The sequence below is a fragment of the Nomascus leucogenys genome, chromosome 13, assembly GCF_006542625.1.
Source record: "Nomascus leucogenys isolate Asia chromosome 13, Asia_NLE_v1, whole genome shotgun sequence".
In the NCBI taxonomy this organism is placed as follows: Eukaryota; Metazoa; Chordata; class Mammalia; order Primates; family Hylobatidae; genus Nomascus; species Nomascus leucogenys.
This window is the reverse complement of record NC_044393.1, coordinates 74,671,036-74,695,034: the sequence shown is the minus strand read 5'-3', so window position 1 is coordinate 74,695,034 and position 23,999 is coordinate 74,671,036.

Sequence of the window (23,999 nt, the reverse complement as noted above, 5' to 3'; positions counted from 1 at the left end):
AGGAATTTTAGGCATTTTGAGTTAATTGTTATATATGGTGATAGGTAAGTGTCTAACTTATTTTTTGACTGTGAATATCCAGCTTTCTCAGCATTGTTTCTTGAAAAGACAGTCCATTCAGCATTGAGTGGTCTTGACAGTCTTGTTAAATATAACTTGACTATACATGAGATAATTTATTTTTTGTCTCTCTATTCTATTCCTATTGTACATATGTCTTTATGCTAATGCCACACTATTTTGGTTTACTATAGCTGTGTAGTAAGCTTTGAAATCAGGAAACTTCCAGCTTTTTTCTTCTTTTTAAAGATTGTTTTGGCTATTTGGAGGTCTCTTAATATTTTATATAAATTATAGGATGGGTTTTCTATTTCTGCATTATGATTTTGTGAAGGATCGCAGATTGCTTTGAGTAGTATTTTGATATTAACAATATTGAGTCTTCTATACCATGAATACAGGCTGTATTTCTATTTATTTATGTCTTTTTTGATTATTTTAAACAATACTTTGTAGTTTTCATTGCACAAGGCTTTCACCTGCTTCATTAATTTAATGCCTAATATTTTATTCTTCTTGATGCTATTATAATTATTTTCATAATTTCTTTTTCAGATTGCTCATTGTTAGTTTAAGTAAATTTAACTTATTTTTGCATTTTGATTCTGTATCCACCTACATTATTGAAATTATTTATTAAACAATTCATTTTTTGTGTGGAATCTTTAGTTTTCTACATAAAAGATCATATCATCTACAAAAAGATCTTTTTATTTCTTCCTTTATATTTGGATGCCTTTTATTTATTTTACTTTCTTAATTGTCTGGCTAGAACTTTCAGTAGTGTGTTGAATAGAAATGGCAAAAGTGGGTATGCTTGCCTTGATCCTGATGTTGGAGGTAAATTTTTTAGTCTTTCACATTGAGTCTAATATTCCCTGTGTGTTTTTCACATACATTTTTTATTATGTTGAAGTCGTTTCTTTCTACTCCTGGAAAATGGTCAACAAGCCAAACATTTGTAAATTTTCTTAGATACACCAGAGAATGTAGGTTGCAGGAAAAACTTCCTCTCTGGTATCAGGGGAGGCAGGTAAATCCAGAGAGCCACAGTCAAGATGTGTTTACCTGAGGCAGCATCCTCTGCAGCTACGAACTAGTAAAAATATGTAAATGACAACTTTGATGAATTGTTAAAGGCTAAGTGTGTATTAGTGTGAGTAACTCCCAGGGACCACATTCTTCAGGGGATTCCTCACTTTCATCATTTTACCTTTCCAATCCCTATTAAGTTCAGATGGTGAAGATTCAAGAAAAATGACAACATGGCTTTGGAAGTGGAAGGGGAAGATTAATCATTGTGAAGTATGCCCTCATAACAAAGGTCTATTATCCTGGGAAAAAAGGCTTTTACATAGTCTTATCCTTCTAAAAGACATTTATCCAAATCCAGCCCTTTCTAACATTCATGTGTCACCTACAGTGTGTGTATAAAGAAGAAGCCATACTCCTGAGAAATACTTGTTAAGGTCACAATCTCAAATCACAGTCCCACTAAGAGACAGAAATTTAATTCTAATATTGTAGAATGGTTTTATTCTCCCATGCCTTACCATAGCATCAAGGTTGTTTCAGAATAAAAAGTACATTGCAACTGAAAGAGGAACAAGATGCAGACTCTCCCTAAGTAATGCCACTTAGAGAATCCCAACTCAAGGGAGGAGACAAAAAACAAAGGTATTAGATAAATTAGAAGTTTCTAATATTTACTCACAAAGCAATCAGTAAACATAATCTACTTCTAGCCAGGTTAATATACAAGCTTACACTAACATTGTATCTACTTATATTCCTATTACCTGATACTACGTATCTGAATTCCAATAAAAAATTATAAGGCATGCCAAAAGGCAAGAAAAAACACAGCTTAAAGAGAAAAAGCACAGATCAGAACTAAACTTAGATATAACACAAATGTTGGCAATTTGAAGTAACTATGATTAATAGGTTATTGCTTGCAAATAGACAACATGTAAGAACTGATGAGTAATATATGCAGAGATTTAGAAACTCTAAGAAACAATCTGAAGAAAATGTCGGAAATTGGTCAGGTGCAGTGGCTCAAGCCTGTAATCCCAGAATATTGAGCAGCCAAGGCGGGTGGATCACCTGACATCAAGAATTCAAGACCAGCCTGGCCAAAATAGCGAAACCCCGTCTTTACTGAAAAAAAAAAAAAAATACAAAAATTAGCTGGGCATGGTGGTGCATGCCTATAATCCCAGCTACTCCGGAGCCTGGAGCAAAGGAATTGTTTGATATTAGGTAAGGGTGAACCTGGGAGGCAGAGGCTGCAGTAAGCAGACATCGTGCCACTGCTCTCCAGCCTAGGCAACAGATTGAGACTCTGAGTCAAAAAAAAAAATGTTGGAAATTAAAACACTGAAAAAGAAATTAAAAAATACATTTGATGGGCTCATCAGTAGACTGGACATGGGTATAAACACACAGACACACACCCCTGTAAAATTCTATAGCCAACAAAATAATTTTTAAAAGTGAAATATAGTTTTCAAGTCTGGCTAAATTGAATAATCATTCTATTCTAGCTCTCACTGATTAGAGCAAAAAAAAAAACAAAACAAAAGAAACTGAAAATAATTAAGCAACAATTTAGGCTTTTAAAAGTGCATAATGGCAGGTAGGTAAGGAGATAAATCAAACCCAAAATAATGGCTGATGTGGTGGTTATATCTTTTGCTGTTGTTTCATACATTCAGGCTTAGACTAAATGATGGCTGCTATTTCAGAACTGTGCAGTGAGCACAGATGAAAAAAAAGCCTCAGGAAATATCATATCCCTTTTTCTTTACAGAGGTCCAAGAAAGGAGACTGTGGGAATAATCCCCCTTTTAAAAATTCATTTATTATTTGTTTTATGCTCAGGGAACCAGGTAAACCATAAAACTTTACTGTGGTGTCAGCAGTGATTAAAAAGTTACTAAAATTATGGACAAAAAATGCTGCTATCTGGCCAGAGGAAATGTTTCCCTTGTGATCTAAATTTTGTGCGGGGAATCCTTGTTATTTTTCTCTTTCTGCTTAGCCCCCAAAGCAGACCATTGAAGATATGTCATTTTCTCAAATTCTCTAACATAGGGAGGCAAGAACACCACGGTTTTAGCCAGAGGACCAAGATAAAATGAATTCTACAGCCATAGGATGTGAGGAAATATAAGAAGGTAGAAAAATGGAAAATGAGATCTCCTAAATATGTATATAACATCTTATGCCTGCCTCTGAGCTGCATGTGTGTAACTGAGTTAATCATTGTTGTCTCACCCTAAGCAGGTTGATTGCCTACTAAAGAAAAGGAAAAAAAATCAAGTAATGTCCACAGGGTTTTTTACAGAATTGAAATGCACATAATGTAAGAGCAAAAATGTTTAGGATTCAATGTAAAATCAGTTGACACACACAAAACAAGAAAAATTTCAACAACCATCAAGGGAAGAGAAAATCAGCAGACTTTAACTTCAAGCTAGCTTGAATAAGGTGCCATTGACCAATTCTACAACAACTTAACAAAATAAATGCATATTATAATGAATTATAAACAATATATTAAAATAAAAATGAGTTGATAGCGATATAAATGGATAAATAAATGGAGAGAAGGGAAATTCTTGCAGCAGGATGTCAACTAATCAATCTAAGAGAAATGATACAGTTAGAAATGATGATTTCATTAATGGCTGCCAAAAAAGGTAAAAGGTTTAATAAGAAACAGGATACTTATATATACTTACATAATCTCAAATATATTTCTGCAAATTACTTGTTCCAAAGAGTCATATAGTAGTTTACATCACATTAGAGAAAAATGGCAGACATCTTTGATCAAAATTAACAGAATTACTTCTTCATTCAGTGTTTCAGTTACTTCAGTTTAAAACTTAGTCCAGTGCAATTTATACTGACAATTTTAAATGAAAATCTTAAGTCTAACTTGTTTGCTATAACCAGGAGCTACTTGTGGTAGAGAGCTATGCAGACTGAAGTACAATCTCTCTTTTGTCACTACACCTCCTCAGCTTTATCGGAGAGCTCTGCTGACTGGATGAGCAAAGGAGGAGTGTTTGCGCATAAGAATGCTTGTGCAATCATGGTAGGGAGGGTATAATTTCATTTCTTACTGTTCGCTTCTTACTTGTCTTCAGCTGTCCCTAAATTTCAGGTTTCAATTGTTGATCAGGAGCCAGTCTTAATGTATAACATATTAATCAAGGTTCAAATTCAAAGCTATTTTCATGATAACCTTTCCAAAAGCAGGAGGGACTCCATGTAGTTCATATGCCCTAGCCTGTTGTATCCCAGTGCAGCTGTCACCTTGGCCAGGTGTCAATGTCTTCTTCTGCTCTGTGACCTGAAATGGACCCGCAGAAAACAGGAATCCTCACCAAGTCCAACAGGAAAATTTGGACAGATGCAATCTTTGACTTCTACTAACTTTTTGGACTTCCTACTGTAGTTTTGTTTTCTTTTCCTGCTCACACCACTAGAGTGAGAAAAACAGGTGCCTCAAGCCATCAAGCATTTAATTTTATTTTTTTATTTTTTTTTTATTATTATACTTTAGGTTTTAGGGTACATGTGCACAATGTGCAGGTTTGTTACATATGTATCCATGTGCCATGTTGGTTTGCTGCACCCATTAACTGGTCATTTAGCATTAGGTATATCACCTAATGCTGTCCCTCCCGCCTCCCCCCACCCCACAACAGTCCCCGGAGTGTGATGTTCCCCTTCCTGTGTCCATGACATCTCATTGTTCAATTCCCACCTATGAGTGAGAACATGCGGTGTTTGGTTTTTTGTCCTTGCAATAGTTTACTGAGAATGATGGTTTCCAATTTCATCCATGTCCCTACAAAGGACATGAACTCATCATTTTTTATGGCCGCATAGTATTCCATGGTGTATATGTGCCACATTTTCTTAATCCAGTCTATCGTTGTTGGACATTTGGGTTGGTTCCAAGTCTTTGCTATTGTGAATAGTGCCGCAATAAACATACGTGTGCATGTGTCTTTATAGAAGCATGATTTATAGTCCTTTGGGTATATACCCAGTAATGGGATGGCTGGGTCAAATGGTATTTCTAGTTCTAGATCCCTGAGGAATCGCCACACTGACTTCCACAATGGTTGAACTAGTTTACAGTCCCACCAACAGTGTAAAAGTGTTCCTATTTCTCCACATCCTTTCCAGTACCTGTTGTTTCCTGACTTTTTAATGATGGCCATTCCAACTGGTGTGAGATGGTATCTCATTGTGGTTTTGATTTGCATTTCTCTGATGGCCAGTGATGATGAGCATTTTTTCATGTGTTTTTTGGCTGCATAAATGTCTTCTTTTGAGAAGTGTCTGTTCATGTCCTTTGTCCACTTTTTGATGGGGTTGTTTGTTTTTTTCTTGTAAATTTGTTTGAGTTCATTATACATTCTGGATATTAGCCCTTTGTCAGATGAGTAGGTTACAAAAATTTTCTCCCATTTTGTAGGTTGCCTGTTCACTCTGATGGTAGTTTCTTTTGCTGTGCAGAAGCTCTTTAGTTTAATTAGATCCCATTTGTCAATTTTGGCTTTTGTTGCCATTGCTTTTGGTGTTTTAGACATGAAGTCCTTGCCCATGCCTATGTCCTGAATGGTATTGCCTAGGTTTTCTTCTAGGGTTTTTATGGTTTTAGGTCTAACATGTAAATCTTTAATCCATCTTGAATTAATTTTTGGATAAGGTGTAAGGAAGGGATCCAGTTTCAGCTTTCTACATATGGCTAGCCAGTTTTCCCAGAACCATTTATTAAATAGGGATTCCTTTCCCCATTTCTTGTTTTTGTCAGATTTGTCAAAGATCAGATAGTTGTAGATATGCGGCATTATTTCTGAGGGCTCTCTTCTGTTCCATTGATCTATGTCTATGTTGTGGTACCAGTACCATGCTGTTTTGGTTACTGTAGCCTTGTAGTATAGTTTGAAGTCAGGTAGCGTGATGCCTCCAGCTTTGTTCTTTTGGCTTAGGATTGACTTGGCGATGCGGGCTCTTTTTTGGTTCCATATGAACTTTAAAGTAGTTTTTTCCAATTCTGTGAAGAAAGTCACTGGTAGCTTGATGGGGATGGCATTGAATCTATAAATTACCTTGGGCAGTATGGCCATTTTCACGATATTGATTCTTCCAACCCATGAGCATGGAATGTTCTTCCATTTGTTTGTATCCTCTTTTATTTCATTGAGCAGTGGTTTATAGTTCTCCTTGAAGAGGTCCTTCACATCCCTTGTAAGTTGGATTTCTAGGTATTTTATTCTCTTTGAAGCAATTGTGAATGGGAGTTCACTCATGATTTGGCTCTCTGTTTGTCTGTGATTGGTGTACAAGAATGCTTGTGATTTTTGTACATTGATTTTGTATCCTGAGACTTTGCTGAAGTTGCTAATCAGCTTAAGGAGATTTTGGGCTGAGAAGATGGGGTTTTCTAGATATACAATCATGTCATCTGCAAACAGGGACAATTTGACTTCCACTTTTCCTAATTGAATACCCTTTATTTCCTTCTCCTGCCTGATTGCCCTGGCCAGAACTTCCAGCAGTATGTTGAATAGGAGTGGTGAGAGAGGGCATCACTGTCTTGTGCCAGTTTCCAAAGGGAATGTTTCCAGTTTTCCCCATTCAGTATGATATTGGCTGTGGGTCTGTCATAGATAGCTCTTATGATTTTGAGATACATCCCATCAATACCTAAATTATTGAGGGTATTTAGCATGAAGGGTTGTTGAATTTTGTCAAAGGCCTTTTCTGCATCTATTGAGATAATCATGTGGTTTTTGTCTTTGGTTCTGTTTATATGCTGCATTACATTTATTGATTTGCATATGTTGAACTAGCCTTGCATCCCAGGGATGAAGCCCACTTGATCATGTTGTATAAGCTTTTTGATGTGCTGCTGGATTCGGTTTGCCAGTATTTTACTGGGGATTTTTGCATCAATGTTCATCAAGGATATTGGTCTGAAATTTTCTTTTTTGGTTGTGTCTCTGCCAGGCTTTGGTATCAGGATGGTGCTGGCCTCATAAAATGTGTTAGGGAGGATTCCCTCTTTTTCTATGGATTGGAATAGTTTCATAAGGAATGGTACCAGTTGCTCCTTGTACCTCTGCGAGAATTCGGCTGTGAATCCATCAGGTCCTGGACTCTTTTTGGTTGGTAAGCTATTGATTATTGCCACAATTTCAGAGCCTGTTATTGGTCTATTCAGAGATTCAACTTCTTCCTGGTTTAGTCTTGGGAGGGTGTATTTGTTGAGGAATTTATCCATTTCTTCTAGATTTTCTAGTTTATTTGCATAGAGGTGTTTGTAGTATTCTCTGATGGTAGATTGTATTTCTGTGGGATTGGTGGTGATATCCCCTTTTTCATTTTTTATTGCATCTATTTGATTCTTCTCTCTTTTCTTCTTCATTAGTCTTGCTAGCAGTCTATCAATTTTGTAGATCTTTTCAAAAAACCAGCTCCTGGATTCATTAATTTTTTGAAGGGTTTTTTGTGTCTCTATTTCCTTCAGTTCTGCTCTGATTTTAGTTATTTCTTACCTTCTGCTAGCTTTTGAATGTGTTTGCTCTTGCTTTTCTAGTTCTTTTAATTGTGATGTTAGGGTGTCAATTTTGAATCTTTCCTGCTTTCTCTTGTGGGCATTTAGTGCTATAAATTTCCCTCTACACATTGCTTTGAATGTGTCCCAGAGATTCTGGTATGTTGTATCTTTGTTCTCATTGGTTTCAAAGAACATCTTTATTTCTGCCTTCATTTCATTATGTACCCAATAGTCATTCAGGAGCAGGTTGTTCAGTTTCCATGTAGTTGAGTGGTTTTGAGTGAGTTTCTTAATCCTGAGTTCTAGTTTGATTGCACTGTGGTCTGAGAGACAGTTTTTTATAATTTCTGTTCTTTTACATTTGCTGAGGAGAGCTTTACTTCCAACTATGTGGTCAATTTTGGAATAGGTTTGGTGTGGTGCTGAAAAAAATGTATATTCTGTTGATTTGGGATGGAGAGTTCTGTAGATGTCTATTAAGTCCACTTTGTGCAGAGCTGAGTTCAATTCCTGGATATCCTTGTTAACTTTCTGTCTTGTTGATCTGTCTAATGTTGACAGTGGGGTGTTAAAATCTCCCATTATTATTGTGTGGGAGATTAAGTCCCTTTGTAGATCACTCAGGACTTGCTTTATGAACCTGGGTGCTCCTGTGTTGGGTGCATATATATTGAGGATAGTTAGCTCTTCTTGTTGAATTGATCCCTTTACCATTATGTAATGGCCTTTTTTGTCTCTTTTGATCTTTGTTGGTTTAAAGTCTATTTTATCAGAGACTAGGATTGCAACCCCTGCCTTTTCTTGTTTTCCATTTGCTTGATAGATCTTCCTCCATCCCTTTATTTTGAGTCTATGTGTGTCTCTGCACGTGAGATGGGTTTCCTGAATACAGCACACTGATGGGTCTTGACTCCTTATCCAATTTGCCAGTCTGTGTCTTTTAATTGGAGCATTTAGCCCATTTATATTTAAAGTTAATATTATTATGTGTGAGTTTGATCCTGTCATTATGATGTTAGTTGGTTATTTTGCTCGTCAGTTGATGCAGTTTCTAAAGACCTAGTCTCGATGGTCTTTACAATTTGGAATGTTTTTGCAGTGGCTGGTACTGGTTGTTCCTTTCCATGTTTAGTGCTTCCTTCAGGAGCTCTTTTAGGGCAGGCCTGGTGGTGAGAAAATCACTCAGCATTTGCTTGTCTGTAAGGTTTGTATTTCTCCTTCACTTATGAAGCTTAGTTTGGCTGGGTATGAAATTCTGTGTTGAAAATTCTTTTCTTTAAGAATGTTGAATATCGGCCCCCACTCTCTTCTGGCTTGTAGAGTTTCTGCCGAGAGATCAGCTGTTAGTCTGATGGGCTTCCCTTTGTGGGTAACCCAACCTTTCTCTCTGGCCACCCTTAACATTTTTTCCTTCATTTCAACTTTGGTGAATCTGACAATTTTGTGTCTTGGAGTTGCTCTTCTCGAGAAGTATCTTTGTGGCGTTCTCTGTATTTCCTGAATCTGAATGTTGGCCTGCCTTGCTAGATTGGGGAAGTTCTCCTGGATAATATCTTGCAGAGTGTTTTCCACCTTGCTTCCATTCTCCCCGTCACTTTCAGGTACACCAATCAGACGTAGGTTTGGTCTTTTCACATAGTCCCATATTTCTTGGAGGCTTTGTTCATTTCTTTTTATTCTTTTTTCTCTAAACTTACCTTCTCGCTTCATTTCATTCATTTCATCTTCCATCACTGATACCCTTTCTTCCAGTTGATTGCATCTGCTACTGAGGCTTCTGCAGTCTTCGCATAGTTCTCGAAACTTGGCTTTTAGCTCCATCAGCTCCTTTAAGCCCTTCTCTCCATTGGTTATTCTAGTTATCCATTCATCTAATTTTTTTTCAAAGATTTTAACTTCTTTGCTATTGTTTTGAATTTCCTCCCGTAGCTCGGAGTAGTTTGATCATCTGAAGCCTTCTTCTCTCAACTCGTCAAAGTCATTCTCCATCCAGCTTTGTTCCGTTGCTGGTGAGGAACTTTGTTCCTTGGGAGGAGGAGAGGTGCTCTGCTTTTTAGAGTTTCCAGTTTTCCTGCTCTGTTTTTTTCCCCAACTTTGTGGTTTTATCTACTTTTGGTCTTTGATGATGGTGATGTACAGATGGGTTTTCGGTGTGGATGTCCTTTCTGTTTGTTAGTTTTCCTTCTACCAGACAGGACCCTCAGCTGCAGGTCTGTTGGAGTTTGCTAGAGGTCCACTCCAGACCCTGTTTGGCTGGGTGTCAGCAGCAGTGGCTGCAGAACAGCGGATTTTCGTGAGACCGCAAATTCAGCTGTCTGATAGTTCCTCTGGAAGTTTTGTCTCAGAGGAGTACCTGGCCGAGTGAGGTGTCAGTCTGTCCCTACTGGGGGGTGCTTCCCAGTTAGGCTGCTCAGGGGTGAGGGACCCACTTTAGGAGGCAGTCTACCCGTTCTCAGATCTCCAGCTGCGTGCTGGGAGAACCACTACTCTCTTCAAAGCTGTCAGACAGGGACATTTAAGTCTGCAGAGGTTCCTGCTGACTTTTTGTGTGTCTGTGCTCTGCCCCCAGAGGTGGAGCCTACAGAGGCAGGCAGGCCTCCTTGAGCTGTGGTGGGCTCCACCCAGTTTGAGCTTCCTGGCTGCTTTGTTTACCTAAGCAAGCCTGGGCAATGGCGGGCTCCCCTCCCCCAGCCTTGCTGCTGCCTTGCAGTTTGATCTCAGACTGCTGTGCTAGCAATCAGCAAGACTTCGTGGGCATAGGGCCCTCCGAGCCAGGTGTGGGACACAATCTCCTGGTGTGCCGTTTTCCAAGGCTTTTGGAAAATCGCAGTATTAGGGTGGGACTGACCCGATTTTCCAGGTGCCGTCTGTTACCCCTTTCTTTGACTAGGAAAGGGAACTCCCTGACCCCTTGTGCTTCCGGAGTGAGGCAATGCCTCGCCCTGCTTCGTCTCGCACACAGTGCGCTGCACCGACTGTCCTGCACCCACTGTTTGGCACTCCCTAGTGAGATGAACCTGGTACCTCAAATGGAAATACAGAAATCATGCGTGTTCTGTGTCGCTCACGCTGGGAGCTGTAGACCGGAGCTGTTCCTATTCGGCCATTTTGGCTCCACCCTCAAGCATTTAATTTTAGAACAGAAACTCAAATATCTTTCCTTGAAAGCACTGACTCCTTTCAGGTATGAAAGTATGTCTTGTATCACAGAATATCTCTGAATTTAACTATGAGGAGGTTATTTTGTTTTGTTTTGTTTTTTAATAATCCTAGAATATTTGGGGACACTCTGGAAAACAGAACATAATCCCCATTGACACTTTACATTGTTTACACCTATTGTTTTGGATGTCTTTTATTTAAAATAATATTTCCAATTTCAAGGATCAAAATATTATAAATCAGTGTTTCTCAAACTCTTGGAAAATGTGTGATATAAAAACAATCCTAGAAGACTTTAATTCTAATTCAGATTCCACATTGAAATTCATAGCTTCAAGTCTTCGTTAACTTCCGGTATCCAGCATCTATAAAACAAAATACATAAAATATATAACAAAAATCTGAAAGGAAGGAAGGAAGGAGCGAGTGTTGGAGAGAGGGAGAAAGAAAGGGAGGGGGAAGGGAGGGAGGGAGGAAAAGGCTTACAAGCAACCTTTCTCCTCTTTGTCCCTCCCTTTCTTCCTTCCTTCCTTCTTTCCTCTTTTTTCTCCCTGCCTACCTACCTGCCTGATGCCTGCTTTCACACGATAAATGTTTATTAGGCATTTTTAAGTAAAATTATTTTGAATAATCTTTGAATAATAATATTATCATAATAATATTAATGACATGTCTCTACAGTATCACTCTTGAAACATACATCAATTATATGCAAGATTTGAGTCATCATTTCAATCATATTCATGAAACCCAGAAAAGGATACAAAAATGGATGTTTATGATTCTAGGTGAGACATTTAAAATTGTATTTAAGCCCATAACAAAATATCTTTCAGACATTTCTCTGCAAAGCTGATAAACTGCTTTTTGGTCCAGAAGATAAAATGTCATAAAGCCCTTTAAGCTGAACCATGAGATCAGGTGTCAGTGTGAAGATTCAGCAGCATCTAATTGTGATTTCATTAAGGTCTTAATAGAGTCCCTGGGTTTCAGCAGTACAAAGATGACTAGGATTCCACAGTGAACATGCAAAACTTGGTGACCATTCACTACAATTGATATCTGTATAGTTTTATAATTTATTGGAAAGGAACCAGTAGAAAAAGATTCTGTCCACAAAGCTGACCAATACCATCCAATTGGTATTGCTTCAATTGGGAGATAAGAAACCACCATTCCACTGAATCACAGAAAGCTCTTCTCCTGTTCCAGAATCAAGTTGCTAGAATAGCCTACCTTCAAAACCTGGGCATCTGTAGATAAAATCGTTCATTATCCACTTTTCTACTAAAACACCAGAATACAAAGAAAACTATTTTGCCATGTTCCACTTATAGGAAACATTATATATGGGTTTAAAAATTGTTTGAGAGTTCGGTTTAAAGTTCTTATATCAACTTAAAAAAACATAATTGTATAAGATGAATGTACAGAAAGCAAAAAAAAAAAAGAAATCTTGGTGCGTATAATTCAATAAGAAGTTAATTGCTATATTGAAGAGAAGACATTAGGATTATACTGATAGACTACAGGTCACATTTGGCAGCCTTCCAAATTAACCCACCTCAGGGAGGTCTGGTGATTCATGGCCACATTCTGTCCCTGAATAAAGAATCTTATCATAAGTTCCTCAAATAGTTGATGTACTGATTGATATGTAATCTACTGGCAATGAAAAAAAAAACACAGACTTATTTTGGAATCAAAAAGTCTTACTAATTTTCTTGCATGTAGACATTTTAGCTTGTATTTTGCAATCTGAAGCCAATGATTGTAACTTCTATATAAAAGGACAACTTTGATATGAGGAATCCCTCCGCCTTCCCCTAATTGCTCTTATAAAAGCCTTCTATCTTGTAATACGTCTCTGGAATACTCCCAAATTTGTTGCTGTGACTTCCCAGGTCAATCCTCACATTTAGCTTTCAATAAACCTTTATCAAATTAATTCTGCCTTAACAGCCTTAATTTCAGTTGACAATATTATGTTTCCGGATTCTGGAGCAATAAGACTGCCAAACAGTCATCAAGGCTTTCTGGGCTCCCTAGCTGAGTATCTTACTTTGCTAGGTATATCATTTTCAATATACAGCAGGTCCTTTAATAACATCATTTTGTTCCATTCATTTTGTTATAAGGTTGATGAGAAAATGAAAATTGATTTCCTGGCAGGGGCCACTTTTCTGTGTAGAATTTGCACCATCTACTAATGTCTGTGTTGTGGATTTTCACCAGGTACTCTGGTTTCCTCTCATATCCTAAGGAGGTGTATGTTAATTTCTCTTCTTTTGTTTTTCTCTTTCTTTTTTTCTTTCTTTTTCTCTTCCTCTTTCTTCGTTTTTTTTGTTGTTTGTTTGTTTTTGAGCTAGAGTCTCAATCCATTGTCCAGGCTGGAGTGAAGAGGCATAATCTTAGCTCACTGCAACCCCTGCCTCCCGGGCTCAAGCGATTCGCCTGCCTCAGCCTCCCAAGTAGCTGGGATTACATGTGCCTGCCACCATGCCTGGCTAATTTTTGTATTTTTAGTAGAGTTGGGGTTTCACCATGTTGGCCAGGCTGATCTCAAACTGCTGACCTCAAGTGATCCGCCGGCCTCAGCCTTGTTAATTTAATTGGTGTGTGTACATTGTCCCAATTTTGGAATGAATGTGGGTGTGTATGTGAGTGAGCCCTTCAATGGAATGGAGTCCTTTCCAAGGTTGAATCCCTTCTTGTGCCCTGAGCTGCTGGGATAGGTTCCATCAACCGTGAACAAGAATAAGCAGGTAGGAAAATGAATGAATGGAGGAATGAATGAATAATACAAATTATTGCAAAATAAAAATGTGTAAAGTCTATGATAATCATACAAATGCACAACAAACAATGTGATATGAAAGCACTCATCAAGCATGTGGTATTTGTGATTGTTTTTGAATTGTGTGGTGGTAAGAGGTGCTCCTTACAATTTTTGTTTTGCATACATTTATTTATTTATTTAACCCACCGCTATGACCACCATGACTCACAGGTTCACCAAGAACTGGGGAAATAATGTTTAATATTGGAAGTGTTTTGGTTTTTATTTAGAAGGTTGGTGATGTTACTGTAGGCAGAAATACACCATGGAAAATTAACTCTCCTTTATGTCAATTTGCCTAGGATCTAATTGTTTTCATTATTCATCGTTTCACTTAAGGTCACAGTTTCCAAGTACCTATGGATGATGTTAAGTGAGGGCTTACTGTATATAAAATTAAGTTCAATATATTTAACAGCTGTTCTTTTATTCACACACCCATACATACACATCAAATCAAAGGAAAACATCTTGGGTTGTTTTTTGTTTTGTTTGTGTGTGTGTGTGTGTTTAAACATGGTAGGACTCCCATTATACATTTGCTGGGGCCAGCGGCCTGAGGGTTCTTTTAAAGTTTTCTTGTGGCTATGTCAATGTCGTCTTCCATAAGACACATTAGCTTTCCTTCTCAATGAAGATATCTCTCCTTTTCTGTCTCCTTTTGCACTGATTCTTTCCTTCTTTATTTTAGATTTTCATTATGTTTTGATCACGGTTACTATTATAATGTTGTGAATGATTTCCTCTCTCTCTCACACTCTCCACATTGTAGTCTCATGAATAATTTTGATACTCTCCCAGAGTAATCTTTTTTTTTTAAATTGAAGGATGATGTCATTTTCTGATTAATAGTTATTTATTGTTCTTAGGATAAAATGCAAATGCCTTATCATGGTGTACAATACCCCCAACAATATGGTCTTTTCTTTTTACTCAACCCCAAATATGCTTTGTATTTCGGACATGCTAAGGTATTTAAAATTTTTCAAATTAGTTATACTTTTGCATGCCTCCACAAATTTCCTCTATCTGGATTCATCTTCTGCCCTTTTCTTTACCTGATTGGTTTCTTGAACAGAAGAAAAACTATCTATCTCCCTAGATATCATCTCTTGACTGTAATAGAAATATTCTTGAAGCACTGTGTAAATTTTTAAAATCTAACTTGCTATATATGCCCTTTCACTGCCAATGCCCCTATAATGTGCAGGATAAACAGATTATTAAAGTGTGATGCCTAATTTCAGAGCTGTGTTCATTTGGGAAATATTAAAATGTCTGAAAATGTAGTATGTATAAGAACATATAACATATTTTATTGTAGGAGTTTTCTCTACCAGTTTTTATAAAACCCAACTTCTAAATCTTATAAAAGCAACCTTTCCTTTAACAAGTCTGTGTCAACATCTTCTCAAGTGACCACCAAAACATAATCTCATATCCCTTTAATGCATTATCAACACTGCTGGCAGACTGATGTTTCTGAAATATAGATCGAATTCTGTAACTTACCAGCTTAAAAGCTTTCAATGGCACCACGACGTCTATGGGATAAAATTCAAACTTGGTGACACTGCCTTCGTGGCCTATTAAAACTTGACTCTAAATTAAGTTTGATGCTTTATCTCCTACAAATCCCCCTCTGATTCTAGCGACAAGAAACCATATCATTCCTTGAACCTACCATAACTCCTAACACCTCTTGCTACTGCATGTTATTTATTTTTCTTAAATACCATTTCCACTTGGAAAATCAATACTTTACTTAACTACATTTCCTTTCAAGTTTTTCTTCTCTGCCCTCTCCCATATTGTATTAGTTACTCATTATTCCATAGTGCCAAATATCTAATATCTAATGCACTGTTCTGCTATGTCGTATTTTCTCTTAGAATGAACACTTATCTATTAGACTGGAGATTCCTCAAATACACAAGCTGTTTATTTTTCTTTGTTCTTCAAGGGCTTATCACACAATATGTTCTAAGGGATTTACACATGTTTGTAAAATGAATGAAAAAACAGAAAAGTCTTCACTCATAACCCTACATATATATTTTGTTTATTATTATTTTATTCATCTTTATTATTTTATTCATCTTGATGATTAAAACATATTGTCAATCCATATTATGCATATACAAATACAAATATATATTATATATTCATATATTATACATATACAAATATAATCCATATTATACATACACAAATATATGTTATATATTTGTATATTATACATACACAAATATGTATTACACATACAAAGAGCAGTATAAGGTGTATATTCATAGTTTAAATAATCATAATAAAAAGAATATTTGTACTCACCATAAGAAAATGGTTACTTTAAGTAAATATTATATTGTGTGCCAAGGTGTAAACGTGGCATTATATAAACCCTTGGATGATGGTACTAGCAAAGGCACAGGGCCTAGAAAGGCAAACCCAAATCTTAGAGAAGAAACACCTATTCCAATAAGAATGGACTACTGTCCTCAACAGTTTGCACAAGTCTGATATAATCAATATATTGCTAAGTGATTGACATGTCCCATTAGTTGATGCTACTCTATTGAGCGCTCTATGTTTGTCTCTGATATTGGCAGGCTGGACTATCAGCAATGGCAGTAGTGAGATTTAACAAAGAAAGGAAAACCTTGTTTTCGTGCTGTTCTCTTCATGGGCTCATTCATGTTGGGATGGCTGTGTGGCTGAGACAAACTGTGTTTTATATCCTTAAAAGGATTCCACTTATTTCTCTTATTTTTAAGTGCCTCCTCTGCATTGGATACTTTTAGGTAGATATCAACATGAGACACAGTTTCTTACGCTGTTTGCCCACTCTCATGATCTATTCATGTGCTTCTTCTGCAAAATTCTTATTGTTTCTTCACTGAAGCCCAAACTTGCTCTTATTAGATATCCCAATGTTGCACTTTTCAGGAATTTACATTTCTTCACATAAATTATTGTTTGTTCTAGACCTGCGAATTTCCAAATCCAAATGCACCATTTCAATTATGCAATCAAAGTATATTGCACATGTTTGACCTCACTCCTGGATACCTGCTCTGTCTGTATAGTCAACAGATGTTCCACATGCAGTGTTTCTTTTTCTGCTGGGCTCTGTAGCACATAAGAATCTGGTTTTCCGAGAGTGCTTAGTTCTCTTCTGCAGATGGCCTGACCCTGGAATACATGCAACACTTTTACCCATCTTGGATACTTCTGACATCACTAAATTTAAGAGCCAGGTGGCTAATGTCCAGGGAAGTTTGCACTGCACTAGAACCATGGTTCTGATTGTAAAAAAAACAAGCAAAACAAAACAAAAAAAACCCACTATGTTCTATGTATATGACTCTACCTTAGTGGTAGGATTTGTGAAGAACAATAACCTATCCTTTGTTCTAGGAAGCAAGTCCTTATTGATGTGGCAGGACTGTCATCTTTCTGGAGTCCATTTACCACTTCTGGGATACATGTAACTTACTACGGTGTTCAGACTCCTTATTTCAGACCAGGTAAAATTAGCATAATGAAATGAATACAGTGACAAATGTAACGCCCCATAAAATTATAAGATATACTCAAGGTCTCAGAAGGTATAATGAGATAAAGTCAAGTACATTATCATACCGCTGGTCCAAAACTGTCAATGAATAGACTAATATAAAAATATATTACTTCTTGTAAATTTGTTTGAGTTCATTGTAGATTCTGGATATTAGGCCTTTGTCGGATGAGTAGGTTGTGAAAATTTTCTCCCATTTTGTAGGTTGCCTGTTCACTCTGATGGTAGTTTCTTTTGCTGTGCAGAAGCTCTTTAGTTTAATTAGATCCCATTTGTCAATTTTGGATTTTGTTGCTGTTGCTTTTGGTGTTTTACACATGAAGTCCTTGCCCATGCCTATGTCCTGCATGGTAATGCCTAGGTTTTCTTCTAGGGTTTTTATGATTTTAGGTCTAACATGTCAGTCTTTAATCTATCTTGAATTAATTTCTGTATAAGGTGTAAGGAAGGGATCCAGTTTCAGCTTTCTACTTATGGCTAGCCAGTTTTCCCAGCACCATTTATTAAATAGGAAATCCTTTCCCTATTGCTTGTTTTTGTCAGGTTTGTCAAAGATCAGATAGTTGTAGATATGTGGCATTATTTCTGAGGGCTCTGTTCTGTTCCATTGATCTATATCTCTGTTTTGGTACCAGTACCATGCTGTTTTGGTTACTGTAGCCTTGTAGTATAGTTTGAAGTCAGGTAGTGTGATGCCTCCAGCTTTGTTCTTTTGGGTTAGGATTGTCTTGGCAATGCAGGCTATTGTTTGGTTTCATATGAACTTTAAAGTAATTTTTTCCACTTCTGTGAAGAAAGTCAGTCATTGGTAGCTTGATGGACATGGCATCGAATCTATAAGTTACCTTGGGCAGTATGGCCATTTACATGATATTGATTCTTGCAACCCATGAGCATGGAAAAAGTGGGCAAAGGACATGAACAGACACTTCTCAAAAGAGGACATTTATGCAGCCAAAAAACACATGCAAAAATGCTCATCATCACTGGCCATCAGAGAAATGCAAATCAAAACCACAATGAGATACCATCTCACACCAGTTAGAATGGCCATCATTAAAAAGTCAGGAAACAACAGGTGCTGGAGAGGATGTGGAGAAATAGGAACACTTTTATACTGTTGGTGGGACTGTAAACTAGTTCAACCACTGTGGAAGTCAGTGTGGCAATTCCTCAGCGATCTAGAACTAGAAATACCATTTGACCCAGCCGTCCCATTACTGGGTATATACCCAAAGGACTATAAATCATGCTGCTATAAAGACACATGCACACGTATGTTTATTGCGGCACTATTCACAATAGCAAAGACTTGGAACCAACCCAAATGTCCAACAACGATAGACTGGATTAAGAAAATGTAGCACATATACACCATGAAATACTATGCAGCCATAAAAAAGGATGAGTTCATGTCCTTTGCAGGGACATGGATGAAACTGGAAATCATCATTCTCAGTAAACTATCGCAAGGACAAAAACCAAACACCGCATGTTCTCACTCATAGATGGGAATTGAACAACGAGAATACATGGACACAGGAAGGGGAACATCACACTCCAGGGACTGTTGTAGGGTGGGGAGATGGGGGAGGGATAGCATTAGGAGATATACCTAATGCTAAATGACGAGTTAATGGGTGCAGCACACCAACATGGCACATGGATACATATGTAACAAACCTGTACATTGTGCACATGTACCCTAAAATTTAAAGTACAATAATAAAAAAATATATATATTACTTCTGATACATTTTTATTGATGGAGATAGAAGAGAATGTATTCTCTACATCAATAGTGACATCCAAGTATCAGAAGTTATATTCTGTTCCAGAAACACATCCAGCAAAGCAGTTGCACATGTGGTGTCATCCTTTAGGTTTATATTAATCCTCTATTACCCAGTATAGGGCATCTATGTTTTGAAAGGGCCGTACAGATAAAATAAATAGAGATATCATAAAAGCAATTGCCTCTGACTCCTCAAAAACTTTGAAGTTGTCAATAATTCCTGTAATTCTTCCTGAAGTACAGTACTCTTTTTTATTGACTATCTTGGCCTTGAGGTTAAGTATTCTCTGATGGTAGATTGTATTTCTGTGGGATCAGTGGTGATATCCCCTTTTTCATTTTTTATTGCATCTATTTGATTCTTCTCTCGTTTCTTCTTTATTAGTCTTGCTAGCGGTCTATCAATTTTGTTGATCTTTTCAAAAAACCAGCTCCTGGATTCATTAATTTTTTGAAGGGTTTTTTGTGTCTCTATTTCCTTCAGTTCTGCTGATTTTAGTTATTTCTAGCCTTCTGCTAGCTTTTGAATGTGTTTGAACTTGCTTTTCTACTTCTTTTAATTGTGATGTTTGTTAGGGTGTCAATTTTGGATCTTTCCTGCTTTCTCTTGTGGGCATTTAGTGCTATAAATTTCCCTCTACACACTGCTTTGAATGTATCCCAGAGATTCTGGTATGTTGTGTCTTTGTTCTCATTGGTTTCAAAGAACACCTTTATTTCTGCCTTCATTTCATTATGTACCCAATAGTCATTCAGGAGCAGGTTGTTCAGTTTCCATGTAGTTGAGCGGTTTTGAGTGAGTTTCTTAATCCTGAGTTCTAGTTTGATTGCACTGTGGTCTGAGAGACAGTTTGTTATAATTTCTGTTCTTTTACATTTGCTGAGGAGAGTGTTACTTCCAACTATGTGGTCAATTTTGGAGTAGGTGTGGTGTGGTGCTGAAAAAAATGTATATTCTGTTGATTTGGGGTGGAGAGTTCTGTAGATGTCTATTAAGTCCACTTTGTGCAGAGCTGAGTTCAATTCCTGGATATCCTTGTTAACTTTCTGTCTTGTTGATCTGTCTAATGTTGACAGTGGGGTGTTAAAATCTCCTATTATTATTGTGTGGGAGTTTAAGTCTCTTTGTAGGTCACTCAGGACTTGCTTTATGAATCTGGGTGCTCCTGTATTGGGTGCACATATATTTAGGATAGTTTGCCTTTTCCAGATAATTAATACAAATGGAGACATACAATATGTGGAATTTTGTGACTGGATTCTTTTACTTAGCATGTATTATTTTTAGGTTCATCCTCGTTGTACTCTTAGTTATATTTATTTTTTTGGTAAGTAGTATTTCATTGTATGGTGAAACTACATTTTAGAATTATTCACATACTGATTTCAGTTGTTTCTACTCACTGATTTTTATGAATAATGCTACCAAAAATTTTCTGTGCATGTATTTATGTGTCCATGTATTTATTTTTACTTCTCTCAGGTAGTCACCTAGGAGTGGAATTCCTGGCATGATAAATTTTAAAAACCCACCAAACTATAGAAGCACACTTACATTCTTAGTTATTGGTAGTTTTTGTAATAAAAAGGTATTGTATTTAATCAAATAATTCTCTTTATCTATTGATATGATTGTATTATTTATTATTATAATAGAAATTTATTGAATTTTAGATATTAGTCCCAATTTAATTTCCAGGGGAAATAAAAAGTACATTTGGTCATAATATATGTACACATAATTGAAAAAGTTTTGCTCATCTTTTAAGAATTTTTGAAGCCATATCATTCGCACTATTAGTTTAGCTCTCTTTTATACTGATGTTTTTGTCTGGTTTAGCTATAAAACTTTTAATATTAAGATTATAAAGTCAATTTGAAAGTCTTTCTTCATTATATATCCTTCCTAGGTTTTTGATAGAAATTGTCAGTGAAACCACTTGGGCATGGATATTATTTATGGGAAAGTTTTTAATTATAAATTTATTTTTTAATTATCAGAATTATTTAATTTTGAATTACTTCTTTGGTCTTTTTTTATTACATGTATTTCACTGAATTTATATAATTCAAAAAGTAGTTAAATTGATTGATTGACAATGTAGCTGATAATATTTCATTAATATTCTTTTAAGATTGCAAGATCTGTTAAAGTTTGAAAGAAATTCTCTTTCATTACTGATAATGATAAACTTTAAAAAATCTATTTAGAGGGGTGGAGCCAAGATGGAACAGCTCCAGTCTACAGCTCCCAGCATGAGCGACACAGAAGACAGGTGATTTCTGCATTTTCGTTTCAGGTACCAGGTTCATCTCACTAGGGAGTGCCAAACAGTGGGTGCAGGACAGTCAGTGAAGCGCACTGTGCATGAGCCAAAGCAGGGCGAGGCATTGCCTCACTCAGGAAGCACAAGGGGTCAGGGAGTTCCCTTTCCTAGTCAAAGAAAGGGGTAACAGATGGCACCTGGAAAATCGGGTCAGTCCCACCCTAATACTGCGCTTTTCCAACAGGCTTGGAAAACGGCACACCAGGAGATTGTGTCCTGCACCTGGCTCAGAGGGTCCTATGCCCACGGAGTCTCACTGATTGCTAGCACAGCAGTCTGAGATCAAACTGCAAGGCAGCAGCAAGGCTGGGGGAGGGGCACCCACCATTGCCCAGGCTTGCTTAGGTAAACAAAGCAGCCAGGAAGCTTGAACTGGGTGGAGCCCACCACAGCTCAAGGAGGCCTGCCTGCCTCTGTAGGCTCCACCTCTGCAGGCAGGGCACAGACAAACAAAAATTCAGCAGGAACCTCTGCAGACTTAAATGTCCCTATCTGACAGCTTTGAAGAGAGTAGTGGTTCTCCCAGCACCCAGCTGGAGATCTGAGAACGGACAGACTGCCTCCTAAAGTGGGTCCCTCACCCCCGAGCAGCCTAACTGGGAGTCACCCCCCAGTAGGGACACACTGACACCTCACTCAGCCAGTTACTCCTCTGAGACAAAATTTCCAGAGGAACTATCAGACAGCTGAATTTGTGGTCTCAGGAAAATCCGCTGTTCTGCATCCACCGCTGCTGACACCCAGCCAAACAGAGTCTGGAGTGGACCTCTAGCAAACTCCCACAGGAGGGTCCTGTCTGGTAGAAGGAAAACTAACAAACAGAAAGGACATCCACACCGAAAACCCATCTGTACATCACCATCATCAAAGACCAAAAGTAGATAAAACCACAAAGATGGGGAAAAAACAGAGCAGGAAAACTGGAAACTCTAAAAAGCAGAGCACCTCTCCTCCTCCCAAGGAACACAGTTCCTCACCAGCAACGGAACAAAGCTGGATGGAGAATGACTTTGAAAAGTTGAGAGAAGAAGGCTTCAGATGATCAAACTACTCCGAGCTACAGGAGGAAATTCAAAACAACAGCAAAGAAGTTAGTTAAAAACTTAAAAAAAAAAAAAATTAGGTGAATGGATAATTAGAATAACCAATGGAGAGAAGGGCTTAAAGGAGCTGGTGGAGCTGAAAGCCAAGTATCAAGAACTACGCGAAGACTGCAGAAGCCTCAGTAGCAGATGCAATCAACTGGAAGAAAGGGTATCAGTGATGGAAGATGAAATGAATGAAATGAAGCGAGAAGGGAAGTTTAGAGAAAAAAGAATAAAAAGAAATGAACAAAGCCTCCAAGAAATATGGGACTATGTGAAAAGACCAAACCTACGTCTGATTGGTGTACCTGAAAGTGACAGGGAGAATGGACCCAAGTTGGAAAACACTCTGCAAGATATTATCCAGGAGAACTTCTCCAATCTAGCAAGGCAGGCCAACATTCAGATTCAGGAAATACAGAGAACGCCACAAAGATACTCCTCGAGAAGAGCAACTACAAGACACATAATTGTCAGATTCACCAAAGTTGAAATGAAGGAAAAAATGTTAAAGGCAGCCAGAGAGAAAGGTCTGGTTACCCACAAAGGGAAGCCCATCAGACTAACAGCTGATCTCTCAGCAGAAACTCTACAAGCCAGAAGAGAGTGGGGGCCGATATTCAACATTCTTAAAGAAAAGAATTTTCAACCTAGAATTTCATATCCAGCCAAACTAAGCTTCATAAATGAAGGAGAAATAAAATACTTTACAGACAAGCAAATGCTGAGTGATTTTGTCAACACCAGGCCTGCCCTAAAAGAGCTCCTGAAGGAAGCACTAAACATGGAAAGGTACAACCGGTACCAGCCACTGCAAAAACATTCCAAATTGTAAAGACCATCGAGGCTAGGAAGAAACTGCATCAACTAACGAGCAAAATAACCAACTAGCATCATAATGACAGGATCAAATTCACACATAATAACAATATTAACTTTAAATGTAAATGGCCTGAATGCTCCAATTAAAAGACACAGACTGGCACACTGGATGAGGGTCAAGACCCATCAGTGTGCTGTATTCAGGAAACCCATCTCACGTGCAGAGACACACATAGACTAAAAATAAAGGGATGGAGGAAGATCTATCAAGCAAATGGAAAACAAAAAAAGGCAGGTGTTGCAATCCTAGTCTCTGATAAAATAGACTTTAAACCAGTAAAGATAAAAAGAGACAAAGAAGGCCATTACATAATGGCAAAGGGATCAATTCAACAAGAAGAGCTAACTATCCTAAATATATATGCACCCAACACAGGAGCACCCAGATTCATAAAGCAAGTCCTGAGTGACCTACAAAGGGACTTAAACTCCCATACAATAATAATGGGAGATTTTAACACCCCACTGTCAACGTTAGACAGATCAACGAGACAGAAAGTTAACAAGGATATCCAGGAATTGAACTCAGCTCTGCACAATGTGGACCTAATAGACATCCACAGAACTCTCCACCCCAAATCAACAGAATATACATTTTTTTCAGCACCACACCAAACCTATTCCAAAATTGACCACATAGTTGGAAGTAAAGCTCTCCTCAGCAAATGTAAAGGAACAGAA